Here is a 24840-nt window from a genome sequence, read left to right as displayed (position 1 = left end):
TTAGGAGATTTTGATTAATTTTGATCGATTTTGATCATTTAAGTGTTTTAATTCTTGACTGAGGGTAAAACGACGTCGTTTTCCGGCATCCATGTCATTTCTGAGGCTGTCCACGTTGGACAACTTCTGCACCGGAAATGTGTTATTCGGGTCGGGTTGGGAAATGGCATACGATGTGAAAATTCATGGTTTTAAAAACCAATCTCATAGTTCGTGGAAAAAACCGGAATTTGGTGAAAGTTTTTGATTTTTAAAGCCAAAAACCCTTCATTTTTTGGGGAAATGTTGTCAATTTTAATTCATTTGTTATGATATGATTACTTGTTTAGCATGACTCATTATCGTTGTTATTTTTTGAATTTTTTTAATTTAACTTGTATGACACATTTTTGGCATTTGTATGATACGTTCTATTATATGCTCTGATTTTACCTATGTATGATTTATGTGGTTAGTTCGTAAAGCAAGCATCAGATTTTTGACGATGGCGTAGTAATGTCTACAGCACAAAAGAAGAAACTAATAGAGGACTTTTATGGAGCAGAGTAGGCGTGCACAAAGCTAACTGGCCCGGCGGTTAACCGCCGGTTCATGAACCGGAACCGGCGGTTTGAACCGTCCGGCGGTTTGTCGATTCAAACGAGCCGGTTAAGGGTCAAAGGTTTCATGAACCGTGAACCGGCGGTTCAAAACAGGTGGTTTGCCAGTTTGAACCGGCGGTTCAATGGTTCAAACAATAATTTTCCGGCATAGGGTTTGAAGGGTTTAATAATTTTCCGGCATAGGGTTTGAAGGGTTTCAGGCACAGTTCAGAAAACCGGCGGTTTCTGACGAAAACCGCCAGTTTTAGCCGGTTTCCGCCGGTTCCAGCTATTTTTCAGGCGTAGGGCATAGGCTGCAGTGCGTAGGCCTGCAAAACCGGTCAGAAACTGCTGTTTTGATAAATATTCAAAGATGAAGATGAATGCTGACAATGGAGTCTTTGGTAGGTTTACAAAATGTTCAAAGCTGCTAGCAAAAACCCTAGACATGGGTATTTATACTAGAGGATAAAAGTGCTAAACAAAAGAGTTCAAAAATCGCAAGTCGTGCAAAAAGCCCGGTCGGACGTTTTTCCTCATGCAAAACGCCCGGTCGGGCGTTTTCCCCTTGCAAAATCGCCCGCCCGGGTGTTTCGTTCTGCATCGCACGATGGTGGTCTTGAATCATCATTTGGACACCGTCTCAGTAGGCATAGTGACGTTTGAACAGACCTCCACATTCGGCTTGACTCCTTGTCATGTTTCCACCCTCTTCTCGGACCCCAATCAACCCATGGCCCTCGACATCGTTCTATTATATGATTGTGAATACATGGATTCACGTCAATTTTGGCATTTAATTTGAGGAAGAGGAATTAGTCTTGTGTATGCACACGTATGGTAGCTGGAAGCATATTTTATTTTAAGCTGTTGTTTCTTTATTTTTTTTCTTTTTTGGTTGCATATGTTTGTTTAGGCCAATGAATTGATTGGAATGGGTTTGGCTTTCTAAGAAAAGATGAAGGATAAATTGAGCACACACTTAGGATGCATGTATTGTTTTAAATTAATTTATTTTGCAAAGTCTGATTTTTGCATATCATGTTATTTCGAAAAGGGTGAGATTGCGCACGTTGTTTGCGGTGGGAACAGAAAGTGATTGAGGAGTAAGCTTTGAAGGAGTTGGCAGCGGAAGCGTGCATGTTCTAACGGATCACATAATTTAATCTATTTAGTAGATTATCTAGACAAAATTTGTTCGCGTAATTATCACATGTATCATGCTCATAACTTGAATTAAAACATGCTTTAGCATATAAAATCCCTAAAACATGCTTACTACGGAATTATCCAATTTACCTCGTTGATTCAATCAATAATTGATGATGGCTTGCTCTGTCTCCTCATGAAGATCTTCAGTGCTCGACCTCGGATCTTCTGACTGGTGTCCCGGACTGTATACTGATATTTGTGTGGGCAAATCTCACCAGAATACTAGGACTCGAATAATGAAGACAGAACTCAGAACACGGAAGAAGTAATTTTCGAACTCTCTCTCTTTAGAGGGGGATAGGCTTGCACACGGTTCAAAAAACCGGCGGTTCATAACTCTCACCAAAATGCATGAACCGGAACCGGCCCGCCTAGGGTCCCGGCGGTTCCGGTTCCGGTTCAAAAAACCGGTGGTTCATAACCGCCGGTTTTCAGCCTGAACCGGCTGTTCCGGGCAAGTACGGTGGTTCGGCCATTTTTTTTTGCATTTTTCGATTAAATTACGACTCCAGCGTGTAATATTTATTCAACTTAAAATTAAATTACATTTCACTTTCGAAAGTTGTATCATTATATACAGTGTTCTTCTTTTTCGTAGGTGAGTTTTGGTGACGAGACAGTTATTTTGTTTTGAATTAATTGTATTTGTTTATGCATGAAATGTGAGTAAATAAAATTCAAAAAAGTACAATGAAAGTTGCAATTTTATTGAAATTACACGTTTACAAGTTACAACAATTACAAATCGAAAAATTTAAATACTCCCTCCGTCCCGGGCTACTCGCCCCTTTCCTTTTCGGCACAGAGATTAAGGAATGAGTGTATAGGAAAGTCAAAAATTACGGCTGTAGGTGAAAATTTTTACTAAAAATGGAAAGAGTGCAAGTAACTTGGGACGCCCAAAAAGGAAATAAGTGCGAGTAGTGCGGGACGGAGGGAGTACAAGTTATAACAATTACAACTTTACAAGTTACAACAATTACAAATCGAGACTACTACTAGTCAACAACGAAGCTAATTAAAAATGACAAAAAAGACTTAGAAGTTCTTATTAAAAAAATTGTAAGTATATATACTCCTAATCGGTGAAGGAGATCTTTCTACATAACTAAATTAAGGACACCTTTAGCAATTCAACTTTAAATGTTGAGTTTAGTCTAACAACCAACAATTATAGTAGAATTGTCAAAAGTTTCCCGGATTTAGCCGTATAGAGAAATCTACTTCATCGACTAGAGTATATACAAATACAATTATGTAATTGTATTTGCATATTTTTGAAATAGAAACAAATGGGAAAAAAAGAAATAAAGGAAAATGGACTTGAACTCAACTTAAATTTTAAATTTAAGTTGAGATGCCTACGTATCCCCAATGCTCATTTGCATTAGGGAATCAAAGCCCACGTAGTTCTCTTACCTTACTTACCTATTTGGCTTGGCCGGCGGTGGCTTACGGTTGGCCTACGATTCATCCCCGGTGAATTCATCTTGTGATCCCTCCTGACGATCATCCCAATCATTTTCTTGTTCTCTGACGTCGGCTTTGGCCCAATCATCAAGTAACATCATGGCTTCCATATTTTTCGCCGAGAGCTTACTTCTTGATTCATCCAACACACGCGAGCCAACACTTAAAGCGGACTCGACGGCGACAGTGGAAGCCGGAACAGAGAAAATCTCCTTGGCCATTGACGCAAGGATGGGAAAATCTTTCTCGTGGGTTCCCCACCAATCGAGGACGTCGATTTGGGCGGGAGGACTAGGACCTTCATCACCAAATGAAAAGAGTGAATCGAAATATAAATCCAATTCACTTACCATACCTGAGCTCCTTCCGACGGTGTTGTAGCTGTATAGGTCGGCTAGTTGGGACGCGGCGTCGGGGTCATAATAATCGGCTTGAAATGCAAAGCCATAGTTATGTTGTGGAGGAGGGGGGTGTTCTGACTTGGTGGGTGTTGTTATACTTGGTTTCATATTCGGTGTAGAGAGCGCGCAAGTTATACTCGAAGTTTTGTTGGACAATGGACCGGTTCGGGAGGGTTATTTGAAAGGTTTCTGAGAGGTCTACTCCAAATTCGTCACTGGTATCGGATTGGATTGCTTGAAGGGGGCCAAGATCAATTGAACTCAAATTGTTATAATAAAACTCTAAAATCCTAGAGGTACCGACTAATTTACATTTTGGATCCAATACCTTTGCAATCAAAAACACGGTTGGAACCTCACTGAAATACTTGAGCCATTTTTCAATCATGTAATATAAGACACACATTAGCTCAGGGGAAGAGGAAGCATTTTTCATTGCAGTTTTAAAACCAAGGGATATGTACATGCAATACTCTAAAACACGAACAGCAGTGCAGTAATAAACACCCGACAATTCAACAGTGGCATTTTTTAAATTTTTAAACAATTTAAATAAAGCCACACTGTGTTCCCAACAACTATGCAAAAGATATAAATTATGAACGGGATAGGTTCTATAAAAATCACATAAAGCATCTTTATGTGTCAAAGTAGAATTCAGACAATCATATGTCGAATTCCATCTATGAGACACATCCAGAGTAAAATTCGTATACCTGACATTCTTTTGATGGCAATATTTCTTCCATGCTTTGCCAATAGCTAGCTTTTGATGGATTAATCTAACTGCAGTTCTAATTGGAGAAACATGCTTTTGCCATAATTCAAGCGCATCTTGTACACATAAATTTAAAATATGACAAATGCATCGTTGATGAAAATACTTACCTCCAATTACCGGTGTACAAGTCGCAATCAAATCGCCAATACTTGCGGTGTTGGCAGTTGCATTATCAAAACCGATAGAAAATATCTTGTTGCATAATTGAAACTCATTTAAAACTTGTATAATCAAAGAAGCAATTTCGGGTGCAGTGTGTGGAGTTTCAAATTCTCTAAAACCTATTAAACGCATGTTTAACGTCCAACTATTGTCCACAAAGTGAACCGTAATGCCCATGTATGAATGACGGTTAAAACAATCCGTCCACACATCGGAGCAAATGTTCACTCTGTGGCCCAAGTTGACTAAATAACGTGATAATTCTACCTTTTTCTTCAAACATTTCCGAACAGTAGATCGTTGCACGGTCATTCTACCAATTCTCTTTCATCACAGTCAGAAGAAATCAAAAAATTCAATAAGTTACTTCTCTGCCACCACGTATATACTCTCTATTCAACAAGATATCCAACTAAACCAAATTTTGAAAAAGAAAGAAACAGTATCTTATAATACTCACAGCTCCTCCGTGACCTTAAAAGACAAAGGCAAGAACATAAAAAGAATTCAAATATATATATATATATAGGGTTTTCATCTACCAAAAAAAGTCCTTAAGTATAGAAATACAGACCATATATGGACCGTCAGATATTGAGATTAATGGCCATGATCTGGAATGACTCCTCGATTTTGTTGGGTCATAATAAGATGGATTTGTGTCATGTGAGGGGTAAATTAGGAATAAAAAAAATTAGGAACCATCACCTACTGTTTTAGTGGGCGGATTTTATGGCATTTATTAATATTGACAGCAAAATACATTTTCATTTCATATGCTAGATATTAGGTGAGAGAGAGAAAAGGTTTATCATTTCTTCAAAGAAAATAACACAAAACCATTCACTCCTAAACCAAAAAACCCTAGTAATTTATTTCACACGCTTTAGCGAAATCGACGATATCTCTCAACAGCGACGCTTCTTTAGCGACAACGACCACTCGCTCTGCTGGAGCAGGGATCGTGGACGGTATAGGTTAATAAAACTTTCTAATAACTTCTATTTTTAGTTTTTGGTTCAAAATTGATTCACGATTTCTGGCATTTTTATTCGTTGTCCACAAGTTTATGAAAGGATGAAGGTGAACAAGAAAGAAGCACAAAACCAACCTCCGAAAAATGGTATTTGGCCGCCTAGATTTGGATCATTTTTGTGTCGATTGTTTAGATTTTTAAATTTTGCCCTAATTTTCTAACCTTGGTTGTGTTTCGAATAGCCGCTCAATCTGGTTGGCGAACTTTGAAGAACAATTGAGAGGGAATCATTGATGGCAAAGGCGAAAGCCTAAGCAAATTTAAATGGTCCTGAAAAAGGTACTTACTGAGATGTCTTTTTTAGTAATGGAGAAATGTGAACTGAACTTTAATATTTTTTTTTGGAAATGGGTAACATGACCTTAAATGTGGGTTTAGTTAAATTTCTTGGAAAAATAATTTTTATTAATAACTGTTGGCATTTAATTTACAGCAAAATCGAAAATGAAATGGCAACACCAAAAATTGGAAAGGAATCTACTAAGGCTCCCACAATTGATGGATCCAATATTTTAAAAGGTAATAGATTTACAGAAAAAACTAAGAATGTCTCTCAGAATTTCATTTCATATACAAGAAACGTATTAGGTCATATATGTAACAGTTTTGTGTCATGTTTACAAACTGTTATTGTTTCTATAAGTTGCATTCAATTTGGAATCACCTAAAATAAATGTATGGTCACTGATTAGCATTGGAATAGCTTTATGGGTTATGTAGTAGCAATATATGAATTAGGTCATGTTTGTATCACTTCTATGTCATAAGTGAAATATATGAATTAGGTCATGTTTGTATCACTTTTATGTCATAAGTGACTGCAATGTTTATTTTCTCAGATGGAAGTCAACATGGGTGAGAGAAGGCAATTGGAATTGTGGACTATCGACTAGATATAAGGGTGTTATTAAGTATTTAAGAGCTAAAAAGTATTGTGTTGAAGTTGGACGAAAATAATCACAGCTCCCTTTCCAATAAAACATCGACATCCAAACATTATGCAACGGACAACAAGAAAATGATGATCGACGTTGAATAGATGATAGCAAGCTACAGAGCTTCTGTAGTGGCCATGTCATAAATTTTGTATTTAAAGTATGTTTTATTGATATAATTATGTGCGTATTTAACATATGGGTTTTCAAACATTTTATTTCATCAATGGGTGATACTTTAAAATGACATTGGATTTTATTGTTTCTTCAAATTAGACTTTAATATGAATTATTTTTCTGACTCTATAACCAAGGTAAAATATGATGGTTGTTTGATCTCTTCTGAAAAGTAAAAACACAGTATAAGATGACTCTATGTCATACTTCCTACATGTTAGAGTCATTTTGAGCAAAAAAGATAAAAATAAAATCATTAATTTGTTGTGGGAATTTTTGTACAATAACCAAGCAACTTGTGAGAAAAAATTAATTATGTAAATTAGCAGTTCATGTCATAATATATGCATGTAAGAGTCATAATAAGCATAATCAGGCAAAAAAATAATAGTATATGAGAATTCATACATTGGGTCATAATAAATGAATATTTGGGTCATAGCATCGTATGGTTAATTTGTGTCATAATAAACCAACATTTGGGTCATTATATAACACTAAGGAGTACCAGAATGCGTCATACAAATCTGATCGAAATGTTCGTATCAAACAAACTCAAGTAAAATACAAGATTATTCTCATGTTTTTGACATATTAAAAAAAACCCAATATTAATACGGCCAAAGAATACACAAATAATAACCCAAACATCATCCATTCTTTGGGTCATACTAAATGAATATTTGGGTCATGTCAACTTATGAATAAATTGGGTCATAATAATCCAATATTCGAGTCATTACATAAAACTACCGAGTACCAAGATGCCTCATACAAATCTGAACGAACTGAGTAATTTCAAACAACTTGACAATGCAAATAAAATGGAGTCCAATAAAAAACTTAAACAGACGTTTCTTCAAAAAAGAGACTACATGGCATCAAACTTCAGAATTTCTTCTAGACCGCCTCTTTTCTTTCTCTTTAAATTTGTCACAATTCCTTGAATCGCGATGATCCCACTCCTGACATTTATTGCATTGACGTAAAGGCTTGCTCTTAAGCTTCAAATCCTTCTCCACTCTAGAGGGGACTCTACTACCAGATCCCTTCGTGCTGACGACTTCTGGTGGGTGAACATCTACTTCTTGGGGCGTGCACACGGTTCAGGAACCGCTGGTTCCGGTTCATGAACCGGCGGTTCACGGTTCATGAAATGCATGAATCGAAACCGGCCCGCCTAGGGTCCCGGCGGTTCCAGTTCCGGTTCAAAAAACGGCGGTTCAAGCGGCGGTTCAAAACCGCCGGTTTTCGGCCTGAACCGGCGGTTTCGGGCAAGTTCGGAGGTTCGGCCAATTTTTTTTTTTTTTGCATTTTTCGATTAAATTACGACTCCAGTGTGTAATATTTATTCAACTTAAAATTAAATTACATTTCACTTTCGAAAGTTGTATCATTATATATAGTGTTCCCCTTTTTCATAGGTGAGTTTTGGTGATGAGACAACTATTTTGTTTTGCATTAATTGTATTCGTTTTAATTGTATTTGTTTATGCATGAAATGTGCGTAAATAAAATTAAAAAAAGTACGATGAAAGTTGCAATTTTATTGAAATTACACGTTTACAAGTTACAACAATTACAAATCGAAAAATTTAAATACAAGTTACAACAATTACAAATCAAGACTACTACTAGTCAACAACGAAGCTAATTAAAAATGACAAAAAAGACTTAGAAGTTCTTATTAAAAAAATTATAAGTATATATACTCCTAATCGGCGAAGGAGATCTTTTTACATAACTAAATTAAGGACACCTTTATCAATTCAACTTTAAATGTTGAGTTTAGTCTAACAATCAACAATTATAGTAAAATTGTCAAAAGTTTCCCGGATTTAGCTGTAACACCCCAACTTTTTCTACCCTTTTTATTTGTTCTCGAAAGGACGTCGTTTACGCATCTGAAAAATTTTCGCCTTTATTTTTTTTTTTTTGAGAGAAATATTTCACTTTTGGGCCTATAACAACTATTCTTTATGTACCCCAATTTATATTTTTTTCCAAGCCCAATTCTTTTGAAACTATATTTTGAAGCCCAAATTTTTGGAGAGGAACCAAGTCAGTTTTAGCAAAACCCTAGCAACACTCTATATATATATCATCATCCCACGTTCACACGTGATACATAGTTTTTTTCAACCATCACTTTCATTCAAAATCTGGGCGAGACGGAGAGGGAGACAGAGACGAGCATGGAGGGTACGGCGAGAAGGGACGACAGTAGCTGCGAGAAGGACAGCAGTCGTGCAGCGGTTCTGCGACATCGGCGGCGGTGGTGCTATGTTTTGCCGGCGACAATCAGCGAAGGAGGAGAGAGACGGGACGGCGAAAGCACCGCGCGGCTGCTCGACGAGTCTCGAACAGCAGCGACGGCGACTTAGCTCGCACGAACGACAGTCGCAGGCTGATGAAACTCCGAGAGTGCAGCGGCGGCGACCCCGGCTGTGGCGACGGGCTTTCGGCAACAGCCGCTGTGATTCATGGCGGCGCTGCATGCGGGAGAGAAGGAGAACGGCGGTGTTGGCAGAGTTTCGCGAGCAGGCAGAGGCGCGATGGAGCTTGGCCACGACGGCATCGTCGCTGGACCATGGTGATTATCGCGGCTGGAGAAGCGGCGAATAAGGAACAGACGACGGAGACTGGGAGAGAGATGGAGAAGGGAGAAGAGACCGATTTTGAGGAATTGAAAGAGGGAGAAAAGATTAGAAATTTCAATCCCATTCTGGAATCTCACGTATGGTAAGAAAAAAAATGATGCTTTGCCTTTTTTTATTATTTTAATGATTTGGCCAAATGATTTAATTTAAAGTTTTGGGCCTATGGTTTTAACAAAGGAGATTGGATTGGAGTTATTTTGAGTCCGGGCTAAACTAATTAAGTGGAAGATTTGGGCCAGTAGCTAGGAGCTTCACGGATTGAATTAAAGAATCATATTGTTGTGATAGAGTCGGCTGACCTTATGATTAATGTACGAGGATTTCAGAATTTTCTATGTAATGTCGAAGGGTAAGATCTAATATCACAAGGATACATGCATTATTTTAATTAAATGTTTTGTTCTCTAAATTCTAATTTTTGCATATTATGTTCTTCCATAAAAAGGGTGAATTTTTAGCAAGCTATTTGAAAACAAAACGGCGGAAAGACGAGTTGAGGAGTTAAGAGAACGAGGTGGGCTTTCTTTTTAAATAAGGACTGTGTCCTAAGTATATTTATTTTTGCGAAATATGTTTGTCATGCCATATTTTTGTGTTGCTATGGGACCTATCTGAAGTGGCTTTTGCCATGTATGGTTAATCGAATTCGGGTCTGACTAGGGAGCGAGTCCCTACTCAGACTAGTGTACACCCCGTAGATCGTGCGCTATCTCTTTGAGTTGGCCGGTCTAGTGGCTTGGAATGTGGCCACATTCCTTGTCATGTATGTTCAGATATGGTATGGTGAGGTTGATGATGTTGAGGTTGATGGTGATGATGATGTTAGTGAAATGATTTAGTGACTCGGGCTCTTTCAAAGTTAAAACCCCGAGGTCACTCGTTAATGGCATGATAAATATTTTTATTGAAAATGTTTTCGGCATGAGTCCACTGAGTGCATCAAGTACTCAGCCCTGCATTTCTTGTTAAAAATGTGCAGGTTGAGCGGTGACGAGCGCGGTGAGTGTTGAGCAGAGCTGGTGAAGATTTGTGTTTGCTTTTAAATGTTCCGAATATATTATGTCTTCATACATAATATTATTCTTCTCTCGAATGCTTCCGCTGAATGTTGGTTTTTTTTTTAGTATGATTTGTTGAGGTATAATCCCTTGAGTTGTTGATCGTTGAGACACTCTGATTTTATTCGAGCTATTCCCATTTGTTTCGAGCTATGGTCGATTTGTGTTGATTTCCCCTTTCCTTCCCGCTTCTTTAATCCTCCCCTAGTCGCGATCAACCGTGTTTTCTACCCTTAGAAAATGCGGGCGTGACAAAGTCGTATCAGAGCAATTTTTCTTTCCGCTCTGGACCCGAGAGTCTTTTTCATTCTTAGTCTAGATTCGATTCGCTAGACTAAAATAAGTTTAAATTTGGAAGGCTCAACATCCCGCTTCGCCACGCTCAACCAAGAAAGAGGTAATATATTAAAATGTTGTGTGTTATACTTGGTTATCCTGAAGTATGAATGGTTTTATATTGAAATGTGAGATGATGAAATGTGTGGTGAACTTAGAATGACGAATAGGTAGGCCTAGTTGACTGTGCGAACTGAGTTCTAAGTTGAAAACTCACCTATCGCTTCCCCGAGCGATGAAAACGAACGAGAAAGGAAAAGTGGAGCGAAATTCCTAGATTATCGAGATATGAGACGAGAGGATCGGGATAGAGGATGGAGGCCAATGGACAATGAAACTTTTTCTATTCTTGGAATGGCGCGAAACGTTGGAGCAAGCTTGATGTGTAAACTATTCTACTATTTCCTACGTTTTCCCTGAACGACAAGAACAAAAAGAATACGAAGAAGATTTCAAGAAGTGGAAGATAGCGAAGACGAAATGAAGTTCAAACGCAAAAGAGGGTGCAAGACAATGAGGGATGATGCGAAGTGCGCGATTTAATTTAATATATTTAATCTCGCGTAATTTTTTAAAAGTGGCAGCGATGTGACTTTCAACAACAATGTTAATTAAACGACATGAGGAAGCTGCTTGGAAGACAAGATGATGGAGAAATTCTATATTCGAAGGACGTAAGCAAATTTCGGGACGAAATTTTTGTTAAGATGGGTAGATTGTAACACCCCAACTTTTTCTACCCTTTTTATTTGTTCTCGAAAGGACGTCGTTTACGCATCTGAAAAAGTTTCGCCTTTATTTATTTTTTTTTGAGAGAAATATTTCACTTTTGGGCCTATAACAATTATTCTTTATGTACCCCAATTTATATTTTTTTCCAAGCCCAATTCTTTTGAAACTATATTTTGAAGCCCAAATTTTTGGAGAGGAACCAAGTCAGTTTTAGCAAAACCCTAGCAACAATCTATATATATATCATCATCCCACGTTCACACGTGATACACAGTTTTTTTCAACCATCACTTTCATTCAAAATCTGGGCGAGACGGAGAGGGAGACAGAGACGAGCATGGAGGGTACGGCGAGAAGGGACGACAGTAGCTGCGAGAAGGACAGCAGTCGTGCAGCGGTTCCGCGACATCGGCGGCGGTGGTGCTATGTTTTGCCGGCGACAATCAGCGAAGGAGGAGAGAGACGGGACGGCGAAAGCACCGCGCGGCTGCTCGACGAGTCTCGAACAGCAGCGACGGCGACTTAGCTCGCACGAACGACAGTCGCGGGCTGATGAAACTCCGAGAGTGCAGCGGCGGCGACCCCGGCTGTGGCGACGGGCTTTCGGCAACAGCCGCTGTGATTCATGGCGGCGCTGCATGCGGGAGAGAAGGAGAACGGCGGTGTTGGCAGAGTTTCGCGAGCAGGCAGAGGCGCGATGGAGCTTGGCCACGACGGCATCGTCGCTGGACCATGGTGATTATCGCGGCTGGAGAAGCGGCGAATAAGGAACAGACGACGGAGACTGGGAGAGAGATGGAGAAGGGAGAAGAGACCGATTTTGAGGAATTGAAAGAGGGAGAAAAGATTAGAAATTTCAATCCCATTCTGGAATCTCACGTATGGTAAGAAAAAAAATGATGCTTTGCCTTTTTTTATTATTTTAATGATTTGGCCAAATGATTTAATTTAAAGTTTTGGGCCTATGGTTTTAACAAAGGAGATTGGATTGGAGTTATTTTGAGTCCGGGCTAAACTAATTAAGTGGAAGATTTGGGCCAGTAGCTAGGAGCTTCACGGATTGAATTAAAGAATCATATTGTTGTGATAGAGTCGGCTGACCTTATGATTAATGTACGAGGATTTCAGAATTTTCTATGTAATGTCGAAGGGTAAGATCTAATATCACAAGGATACATGCATTATTTTAATTAAATGTTTTGTTCTCTAAAGTCTAATTTTTGCATATTATGTTCTTCCATAAAAAGGGTGAATTTTTGGCAAGCTATTTGAAAACAAAACGGCGGAAAGACGAGTTGAGGAGTTAAGAGAACGAGGTGGGTTTTCTTTTTAAATAAGGACTGTGTCCTAAGTATATTTATTTTTGCGAAATATGTTTGTCATGCCATATTTTTGTGTTGCTATGGGACCTATCTGAAGTGGCTTTTGCCATGTATGGTTAATCGAATTCGGGTCTGACTAGGGAGCGAGTCCCTACTCAGACTAGTGTACACCCCGTAGATCGTGCGCTATCTCTTTGAGTTGGCCGGTCTAGTGGCTTGGAATGTGGCCACATTCCTTGTCATGTATGTTCAGATATGGTATGGTGAGGTTGATGATGTTGAGGTTGATGGTGATGATGATGTTAGTGAAATGATTTAGTGACTCGGGCTCTTTCAAAGTTAAAACCCCGAGGTCACTCGTTAATGGCATGATAAATATTTTTATTGAAAATGTTTTCGGCATGAGTCCACTGAGTGCATCAAGTACTCAGCCCTGCATTTCATTTTAAAAATGTGCAGGTTGAGCGGTGACGAGCGCGGTGAGTGTTGAGCAGAGCTGGTGAAGATTTGTGTTTGCTTTTAAATGTTCCGAATATATTATGTCTTCATACATAATATTATTCTTCTCTCGAATGCTTCCGCTGAATGTTGGTTTTTTTTTTAGTATGATTTGTTGAGGTATAATCCCTTGAGTTGTTGATCGTTGAGACACTCTGATTTTATTCGAGCTATTCCCATTTGTTTCGAGCTATGGTCGATTTGTGTTGATTTCCCCTTTCCTTCCCGCTTCTTTAATCCTCCCCTAGTCGCGATCAACCGTGTTTTCTACCCTTAGAAAATGCGGGCGTGACATTAGCCGTATAGAGAAATCTACTTCATCGACTAGAGTATATACAAATACAATTATGTAATTGTATTTGCATATTTTTAAAATAGAAACAAATGGGAAAAAAAGAAATAAAGAAAAAAAGACTTGAACTCAACTTAAATTTTAAATTTAAGTTGAGATGCCTACGTATCCCCAATGCTCATTTGCATTAGGGAATCAAAGCTCACGTAGTTCTCTTACCTTACTTACCTATTTTGCTTGGCCGGCGGTGGCTTACGGTTGGCCTACGATTCATCCCCGGTGAATTCATCTTGTGATCCCTCCTGACGATCATCCCAATCATTTTCTTGTTCTCTGACGTCGGCTTTGGCCCAATCATCAAGTAACATCACGGCTTCCATATTTTTCGCCGAGAGCTTACTTCTTGATTCATCCAACACACGCGATCCAACACTAAAAGCGGACTCGACGGCGACAGTGGAAGCCGGAACAGAGAAAATCTCCTTGGCCATTGACGCAAGGATGGGAAAATCTTTCTCGTGGGTTCCCCACCTATCGAGGACGTCGATTTGGGCTGGAGGAGTAGGACCTTCATCACCAAATGAAAAGAGTGAATCGAAATATAAATCCAATTCACTTACCATACCTGAGCTCCTTCCACCGGTGCTGTAGCTGTATAGGTCGGCTAGTTGGGACGCGGCGTCGGGGTCATCATAATCGGCTTGAAATGCAAAGCCATAGTTATATTGTGGAGGAGGGGGGTGTTCTGACTTGGTGGGTGTTGTTATACTTGGTTTCATATTCGGTGTAGAGAGCGTGTAAGTTATACTCGAAGGTTTGTTGGACAATGGACCGGTTCGGAGGGGTTATTTGAAAGGTTTCTGAGAGGTCTACTCCAAATTCGTCACTGGTATCGGATTGGATTGCTTGAAGGGGGCCAAGATCAATTGAACTCAAATTGTTATAATAAAACTCCAAAATCCTAGAGGTACCGACTAATTTCCATTTTGGATCCAATACCTTTGCAATCAAAACCACGGTTGGAACCTCACTGAAATACTTGAGCCATTTTTCAATCATGTAATATAAGACACATATTAGCTCAGGGGAAGAGGAAACATTTTTCATTGCAGTTTTAAAACAAAGGGATATGTACATGCAATGCTCTAAAACACGAACAACAGTGCTGTAATAAATACCCGACAATTCAACAGTGGCATTTTTAAAATTTTTAAACAATTTAAATAAAGTCACACTATGTTCCCAACAACTATGCGAAAGATATAAATCATGAACGGGATAAGTTCTATAAAAATCACATAAAGCATCTTTATGTGTCAAAGTAGAATTCAGACAATCATATGTCGAATTCCATCTATGAGACACATCCATAGTAAAATTCGTATACCTGACCTTCTTTTGATGGCAATTTTTCTTCCATGCTTTGCCAATAGCTGGCTTTTGATGGATTAATCTAACTGCAGTTCTAATAGGAGAAACATGCTTTTGCCATAATTCAAGCGCATCTTGTACACATAAATTTAAAATATGACTAATGCATCGTTGATGAAAATACTTACCTGCAATTACAGGTGTACAAGCCGCAATCAAATCGCCAATACTTGCGGTGTTGGCAGTTGCATTATCAAAACCGATAGAAAATATCTTGTTGCATAATTGAAACTCATTTAAAACTTGTATAATCAAAGAAGCAATTTCGGGTGCAGTGTGAAGTTTCAAATTCTCTAAAACCTATTAAACTCATGTTTAAAGTCCAACTATTGTCCACAAAGTGAACTGTAATGCCCATGTATGAATGACGGTTAAAACAATCCGTCCACACATCAGAGCAAATGTTCACTCTGTGGCCCAAGTTGACTAAATAACGTGATAATTCTACCTTTTTCTCCAACATTGCCGAACAGTAGATCGTTGCACGGTCATTCTACCAATTCTCTTGATTGCTACATTCAAACCACTTTGCATAGTAACCTCAAAATTTTTTGATCATATTTAAACAGAGGCGTACTTGATGAACCCATCTAGTCATAACATCAGAAAAAAAAAATTGATCATATTTAAACAGAGGCGTACCTGACGAACCCAAGCCGCCGGGCCCGGGTTGGAAGTTGAGCTGGGTTTGGGTAGAGGTAGTGCCGCATTCTACTGGATGCGTCGTCACCAAATGGCGCCGGAGGGTGCCATATCCTCCTCCACTCGCAAATTTGTACACTTTATCGCAATAGTTGCAGTAAGCATGAAACACCGATGTCTCTTCTTGAGAGGTCGGATCATGAGGACTTGGAATCACCACCGGGACCTTCTTGTAGTGTTTGACAAAAATGTCAGATTTCAAAGCTTTTGCCGTGTTAGTGGGTGGAGGAGGGGGAGGCATCTCCTCATTTCCGCCAGTGCTAGACGGAATACGAGAATGAGATCTATCCTCGTCGTTGGTGTCCGAGTCCGACGATATACCAACGTCGAACTCGTCAGCTTGTTGGGAACCACCTCCCCTACCCCCATTGTTGCATTTCAGCGAGTAGCATGGCGGTCCTATGATCTTCTTCTATCTACAAATATTATATAAGTTGGAGTTATAAGTATGAACGCAAAAAAAATTATGAACTCAATTTTATGAAATTATGAAATATGAATTGGAAAAATAATTTTTCATTACTTACTTGCATGCGTTCAGCCTGTACTCGGGACACCTCTTCCATAATTTCTCGACGACTAGGTCGCCTTGATTTTGAGGGACGACTAGTACTTTGATCTTGAGCAATACCCTTGCCCCGATCACCACGGCCCGATCCACCACGAGAAGAAGACATATTGAATTATTGATGAATGAAAGTAAAGTAGTATGGATGAAATATGTATGAAGTATGAAATAAGTGGTAAAGTATGAACACAATAACAAATATAGTAGTGAGAGTGTGAGTCGAGCGAGACAAGTGCGTATTAGAATGTAGAAACTAGTAAACAACTTGAGCAATTAGAGAGAATGAGGAGAGAATAGAGAAATGGAGATTGAGAGAAGGAAATCCTTGTTAACACAAGAATGGGGTGAGTAGAAATGAGGGGGAAGTGGGGTATTTATAGGAGTAAAATAGGAAGGAAAAAAAATTCAAATTTTGAATTCGGCCCGAACCGGCGGTTTACCGCCTAAACCGGTGGTTCAAGCATAAACCGGCGGTTCGGTCCACGGTTTTGCACCGAAAACCACCGGTTTCTGACTGGTTTTGCTGGCCTACGCACTGCAGCCTATGCCCTACGCCTGAAAAGTAGCCGAAACCAGCGGAAACCGGCTAAAACCGCCGGTTTTCTGAACCGTGCCTGAAACCCTTCAACCCTATGCCAGGAAATTACTGTTTGAACCGTTGAACCGCCGGTTCAAACCGAAAAACCGTTGGTTTTGAACCGCCGGTTCACGGTTCACGAAACCCTTGACCCTTAACCGGCCCGTTGGAACCGGCAAACCACCGGACGGTTCATGAACCGGCGGGCCCGAACCGGCGGTTAACCGTCGGGCCGGTTCGGTTTGTGCACGCCTAGAGGGGGGGACGAAAAATGGGAGCAATAATAATTGTTATTTCTGTCTCCTTTATTATCCTATTTATATTAAGTCACATATTGGGCCCAGTCAGAGATCTAAGGAAGAATTTGGACATGGCCTCACCCAATTAGCTTTTTACTAATTAAATTGAACCCATAATTTAATATTAGATTATATTAGAATATTACAAGCAGCCACTACAGAAGTAATATTGCACTGCCTTTCGAAATCTGAAATTACAAGTATTCCGGGTTTCCTTTTATTTGTTTAATTCATTTCCCGCGCTTAAGATGGAGACATCCATTAATTAATTAATGTCTGCTATGGACTTAATTAATTAACATATTTTATTCTCCAAGAGTGGACTTAGCAAGAAACTCTTATTTATTATTCATAGAGTAATTAAACTCCAACTAGCTAGGTTCTGAATAATAAAACCTTGTTTCGAGCTCCTCTTGTGGATGTTATCAAACGAGACTCTCCTCGCGCACGATTCAACAAAATAGCAATCCTAGCACCGCTAGATAATGATCACCACTACCCAATATACCTGGATCGTTGGGTGACGAAAAACCCGCACCTTTGGTAAGTCAAAGTAGTAGATACTCAATATCGTATGCTCAATGCTAACGTACATTGATTAAGAAATTAATTATCAAGACCTCGTCTTTTAGTAGATAGCATAAAGACTCGTCTTGCTGTTAGATCCATTCAGTGTTATACCACACCAACGTCATCATATTTCAATGAGGCTTAGAAATAATCGGACTGACATTGCAACCTTTCACGATAGGTAGTCTAGGTCTATCCGGGTTGTGAAATTCTTATTTTTCTTTGTTCAGAACTGACCGCGTACCTTAAATTGTGCGCAGCCTACAACCGGTCTACTAGAACAAAGACTTAGACTTATGCTATGTTCGCTTATACATTTAAATATGCAATAAACATCCATTAAATGTAAAACATAACAACATTATGACAAAAATAATCTGTTGCATTCATTGGAAAATAATTATTAGAGTTTTACAGTATTCAATCACTCGAAAGGTGATTTCTAGTATACAAACCCTAACAAGCTTTTGAGGCGGGCTTTCTTTTAAATAAGGACGATGTCCTAAATATTTTATCGATGGGAATGAAACTATGTTTATCATGTCGTGCTTTGATTTTAACGTGCCTATCTGATGTGGCTTTTGCCATTATTATTTAAATCGAATTCAGGTCCTCGTAGGGCCGCAAACCCTACTTGGATTAGTGTACACCTATGGTAGATCGTGTGCTAGTGTATGGGTTGGCCGGTCTAGTGACTTGGTTTGTGGCCACATTCCATGTCATGTATGTGCAGATATGGTCAACGTCTATGGGAAAATGACTGATTAGTCGACTTTTTACAATGGAAATGATTTTGAGTGCCTCGGGCCTTTCTAAAGCTATACCCCGATGGTTACTTTTGGATGGCATGATAAATATTATTTTGATAACTTGTTTTCGGCATAAGTCCAACGAGTATTTTTATAGTACTCAGCCCTGCATGTATTTTCCTTATGTGCAGGTTGAGTGGTGATGAGCAAGTTGTGGTGTTGAGCTTTTAAAATTGAAGTATTATTTGGCTTTCTTTGAACTACGAGTGTCGTTGTGTCTCCACACATGACGCCACTCTTTCTCTTGAACGCTTCCGCTGAGACATTATTTTTACTCATCATTTATTTAGCTTTGAACCTAATTATTTGGATATTTGAAAACTTGATATATTTTGGATAATGTCAAACTCTTGTCTTTTTTTTAAATATTAATTATTGGTCAAACTCTTTATTGAAACCCTAGTTTTCTAAGTCTGTTTATTAAGTTCTTTTAATCACGATCGCCTGTATTTATTAACCCTAAAGGGCGGTCGTGAATGTTTTAAATCTTGCAAGCCCAAGTTAAATGATGGCGGCCCGCATTGTTCATCGTTTTTAGTCGAGTTTTGTATCTAGAAAAAATCGTAGTATATGAATTATTGGTGGAACAGCAACTTCGTATTTGGAGAGGAAATGACGCATGCAACCCCAAATCTGCCGTCGCACATAGCTGAATTTTTTTTTGTCTTCCTCATTTTCTCTTCAATTGCTGCGGTGAAATGGAGATCCTACCACCAGGGATTTCTTCAGCAGCCCAATTTTGTGAAGATGATGCAAACAATTTGAACTTGTAGTTTGAAGGATCATAGGGTTTTGCAATCATTGGGAGCTTTGTTGAACTTGAAGTTCCATACAAGGGGGGGTTTGAGGAGGATGGTTCGGAGGCGCCATCGGCCTCGGGTGATAGGTTGCCGGAGAGGAGGTCAAATTTAGAAGCTGAGGTTGTGAAGGAGGATACATGGCAGGAAAGGGAGTTACTATTGTGATTTGCAGAGGAAGAGAATGAGAAGAAGGGAGTGAAAGAGTAGGCTCGACCAGAGATGGCGATTTTTTTGTGTGGCTTCTTTAATACACGACATTGTAAACAGTGATCTTGAGCTACAAAAATCGAGGGTGGAGCTCAGGGAAGTTCAAATTGTTAATAAATATATGAGGAGTGTTTCGTCAGTTCCCGTCATATTGGTTGGAGCCCCAAATCGTTTCCAAAATGGGCTAACTGAACGCCATTTTTATTATTTCAGCTTTGTGGGCCATAATCACTCCAAATCTGCATCAACTTACATATCATGGCAAACTGAACGAGCCCTTTATAAACTTTGCCCTCCCAATGATAAAATTTAGAGTTCGATAAACAAAGCAAAAGATCATTGGTTGAGTATTGCAGAATCTTCACGTAGAGGAGTAGTAAGTCAGTTCGATTCTTTGGAGAATAAATAATTTAAACCATAAAGTTCATGATTTAGGATTTATACTTCCTATTTATGAATTAATTGCGGACCTGGCATGCAATCTGTAATTTATGCACGAATTGGATTAATCCAGTGGTTACTTACATCGATTATGTTATCAAATTTATTTATTTTGCAAGTCTTCCGATGCAAATCCTAATACCTTGCAGGTAGCAAAGCTAAGTTGTGTAACTCAGGAAACTTTGCGAGGTAAAATGACCTAGTTGGGATTTTGTGATGTGTAATGTATATGACTCTCTGACTGTAGCATGACTCGACTTCCTTCCGACAATATCCTCACAATTACCGGTTGAAACCATATTGTGTATTTCTTGTAATGTTTTTTTTCTCTTGATATCAAGAATATCGTTGAAATATTCTTAATATAAAAAAAAATTCAAAATGAGATGGACCTTATTTTTTATTTTTAACTATTTTTTATCTTCATTTTTTTCTCATGTTTATTAATTTTGCATGAAAACCCGTGTCATTTATTACCATAATTATTTTTGTGGATGAAATAGTAGTAATTGTACTCCATCCGTCCGCAAAATGTTGTCCATGTTTGATTTGCCACAAGTTTTAAGAAATATGAAGAAAAGTGAGTGAAAAAAGTTAGTGGAAAGTAGGCCTCACATTTATATATTAGTTTTATAATAGAATGTGAAGGTAATGAGTTAGCGGAATGTGAGGTCCATTTACCAAAAATGAAATGTTAACTTTTATTTAATGCTAACTTGTATTAAAATATCAACTAAGTTTATTGGCATTTCAATGTCATTGTATTGAATTTTTAATACACTGTATTGATGAGCTAGCAACGTTAGCAAGTTAAGAGAATTAGCAACAGATCACACCTCATTAGTCAAATATGTTGGCTTATTTAATAACTCCAATACGATTAATATCCGAATTTATTTAATTCTTCAAGATATTAAAGTCAACTGCCAGATTAAGTTCATGCAAATAATTAAAGTTTGATTTAATTAATGCGAAAGAATGTCATAAAGTTTCCTAAGAAAAGATAGAGAAATAAAATGAACATGCATGCATTCTAATTAAGTTGAATATTTTATTGAGTCTAGTCAGCATGTTATTCTTATTTTACAGTACACATATTACTAAAGAAAAAAATACGAGATAATTACGTATGGACGGAGTGAGAAAATATTAATTATGTGGAGTGTGAGAGCATTTACTTAAACAAATAAATTGAACTCTGAATTGCAATTTGCATACCCTTAGTCTTTCTCCTTCTATATTTATATCTCAATAAACTTTTTCTCCTTCGTCATCCTTACGTGAATCCTACTAATTTGTTCTTATTAAAAGTAACATATTTTGAAAATATTAAATATGATATGAAGGGAAGTAATATGATCAAAAACATGTTGCATTGTATTTATATACAGTTTAACGTTTTTTGTCGTATACTTCAATTATTGTTATACATATTTATCAATAGTAGTATGAAATATTATAATAAAATTATTCCCAATCAAAAATAAATAAAGCAAAATTAAAACCAATTAAAATCTTATGCATCACATCTGATAGGTATAATATTTTAATTCAGATTTCAGATATATGATCAGAAATATGTATTTCTGTAGTTAATATATTAGCAAAATTATTAAATACTATAGTTGAATTATTATAATTCACATGCATTAATATTAAACATAATTTTATATGAATATTAGATACTGTATTATTAGTGGTTTCCATTATAATAATAAACTAATTTCTACTTTAGAACGCATAACTTTTCAGTTTTGTATTATTATCAACACTAAGACAACACTAAGACATAACTTGAGCAATTGCCTTGTTTTAATATAATTATGTCTTTGTGTTGATATTTAAATTTACATATTATGTTGATTAAGTTATATCTTTGTGTTGATAATTTTAATATATATAATTAAAAATTATGCGTTCTATATTGAAAATTAATTATTATTTGATCACAACTGTATTATTAGAAACATGCATATATGCATTGGATTTATTTCGAAATTTATTAAATAGTGTTAACACAAGTACATAATTATAATAATATATACGAAAATTGTTGTTATACACATTAATTCGATATTTTAAATAATTTTATTTGAATATATTATTAGAACATAGATATATGCATCGAAGTTATTTTGATGCATAAACAATGAAATTGTCGCAGTTCAAGTAATTCACACAAAATTGAGTACAAGAATAAGAAGTAAATTTAAAGTATATGCAACGTCTAGGTGTACATATAATTGTTTATTAAATAAATTTGAAGATGCTTTAATTAAGGGGAAAATGAGATAGGATGATCTATTATGTTGTGAAAGAACATCGAATTTAGATTCAATCTTTTTTAAACTCTTATATTTCCGTGCTATGGCAGGAGTCGACCAATTTGCATGTATATGCACTTTCGAATTGTATATAATATGTATATACAGTACAATTGTCATGGAACAATTCTAATAAATTGTATTTAACTTTAGTTTTAATACTCACTCTGTTCCCTAATAATATTAACTTTTGAAGGGATACGAATTTAATGCACAATTGTAAAGTAAAGAAAGAGATAGAATATATATATATATAGGGTTTTAATCTATCAAAAGAAGTCCCTAAGTATAGAAATACAGACAATATATGGGCCGTTAGATATGTAGATGAATGGCCACGATTTGGATTGCAAACTGAATCTTTTGGGGCATAATAAGAAAGATTTATGTCATGTGAAGGATAAATTAGGAATAGAAAAATTCATGAACCGTCGTTCCGTTTTTTAAGAGCGGATTAAATGGGAGTCATTACTCCACACGCTAAGTTGGTGCTTGGGTTCTGGCGCCGTTCAATTTAACTCTATTTCACCAAAAATTCATTCCATTTTTCATCAAAAAACCACAAAATCAGCTGTGACAAAAACTATAATCTATCAAATCAACGAAGAACAAATCACAGTTGACGATTCCGAAATCAACGAGAATGATAAACCTAGCGCCTTCTTCAGCAAAGGTCGACACACGATCTTCTGGAACTGCGACGCATGACGGAAAAGGTTAGTAAGATTGTGTATACCGATTGTCTGAAACATAACTCAAATCTGACCCAATTTTCACTTCAATTGGTTGGATGTAACCTACTCTATCAAAGAATGACTGTGAAGAAGAAGGTACCGCCAAAACCCAAAGCACAGAAATGTATGTCGACTACATTTTCTAGGTTATTATTTGAAGGATTGTAGTTTTGGTTCTTTTTGGGCACTCTGTTATTTAATTGTGGTTTTTTTCATCAGCAATAGGTCAAAGTTCCACTCAAAACTCGACTGAACTGAGACATGGTATCGATGACCCAAAACAAGGTTAAAGTTATATGTATTTACCTTCTGAACCTCTGCTTTTGAAGTACTCATGAATTGAGATGGGATATGCTTTTATAATAGGAGACATATGGGAAACATGCTATGGAAAAAACTCATATTTTTATGCTTTGTTTGTGTTAATGTTATACACTAATTTAATGATCTTTCAGATATAACACCACATAAATATATTTGTGTAGAAGGTGAAAGAGGGAAGGGAACTGCTGAAGATGTTCCCATTTCTGGAAAAGGTCCTTACATTAAACAGAAATAACTTGATATGATTGTGATACTATCTCTATTACACAATTGTTGTTTTATGACACTTATGTCTCTGTATTAACCTCGTTCTTATGCACAAATTCATTGATAGGGGATTTTGAGAATTTAAGAGCTAAATACAATCGTGTGTTGATGGTTGAAAGAAATAATCATAGCGCATTATTGAATAAAGCGGCGTCATCCAAACATTATGCAAAGGAGAGCAAGAAAACAAAGATCAATGTAGAAAAGATGATAGCAAACTACGGATCTTAATCAATGGTTATGTCATACCTAAAACTAAACTACCGAAACTTTTGTTCATTTCATTATAGTTTACCACTATTTTAAGCAAACAATGTTTAGACCTTGTAATTCTCGATTTTTGAACCATGTTTTATAAATGTCAGCTGGATGTTATTGTTACTTCACTATATATATATTATTTCATCTGTATTTATTTTGGAGTCTCTATGTACTAGTAATCCACTGTAATTTACCAATTAATAAAAATACAGAGCAATCAAAGCTCTCCGTCTGTCAAATTATTCGGCTGTTGTTGACAAATTTAAAAATTAGGTCATATTAATATGACCGAAAAATACAATAAAAATGACAGAAACAACACCTATTTTTTTCCATCCAACAATATTAATATGACTGAAAACTGCACTTACAATGACCTAAAGTTGTCATATTGAATAATACATTAGTCGTTTGAGTAAAAATAGAATCGGTTAAGGGTACTGCAATCCTCTTGTTTCTTGTAGTCGAAATACCATATGATGATAATTACTTCATACACTGGGTCATAATAAATGAATATTTGGGTCATGTCAGAGTATGAGTAATTTGTGTCATAATAATCCAATATTCGAGTCATTATATAACACTACGGAGTACCAGAATGTGTCATACAAATCTGATCGAAATGTTCGTATCAAACAAACGGAAGTAAAATAAACGATAACCCAAACATCTTCCAGTCTTTTGGGTCATGCTAAATGAATATTTGGGTCATAATAATCAAATAATTAAGTCATTACATAAAACTACGGAGTACCAGAATGCGTCATACAAATCTGATTGAAATGTTCATATCAAACTATATATATGGGATGGATCTGGCAACGAGGACGATGGAACAAATTGATACAAAAGTATATGATGAACGATGGT

General features: G+C 37.3%; 2 long non-coding RNA genes across 3 annotated transcripts; both read left to right on the top strand.

Annotated features, from left to right (window-relative positions):
• Positions 1-8909: 8909 nt before the first annotated feature.
• On the top strand, positions 8910-9808 carry LOC121771289. The gene is made up of 2 exons (XR_006043976.1): positions 8910-9497; positions 9593-9808. It is a non-coding gene; the product is annotated as an uncharacterized LOC121771289 (long non-coding RNA).
• A 1733-nt stretch (positions 9809-11541) lies between these two features.
• On the top strand, positions 11542-13359 carry LOC121771055. Of its 2 annotated transcripts, none has more exons than XR_006043914.1 (3): positions 11542-12425; positions 12521-12857; positions 13323-13359. It is a non-coding gene; the product is annotated as an uncharacterized LOC121771055 (long non-coding RNA). The 2 variants fall into 2 exon arrangements; XR_006043915.1 differs by having other exon boundaries at positions 11542-12692; positions 12789-12857.
• Positions 13360-24840: the final 11481 nt, after the last annotated feature.

The sequence above is a fragment of the Salvia splendens genome, chromosome 16 (assembly GCF_004379255.2).
Source record: "Salvia splendens isolate huo1 chromosome 16, SspV2, whole genome shotgun sequence".
NCBI classification, from domain to species: Eukaryota; Viridiplantae; Streptophyta; class Magnoliopsida; order Lamiales; family Lamiaceae; genus Salvia; species Salvia splendens.
The sequence above is the reverse complement of the archived record's forward strand: the minus strand, read 5'-3'. Positions and strand labels throughout refer to the sequence as shown.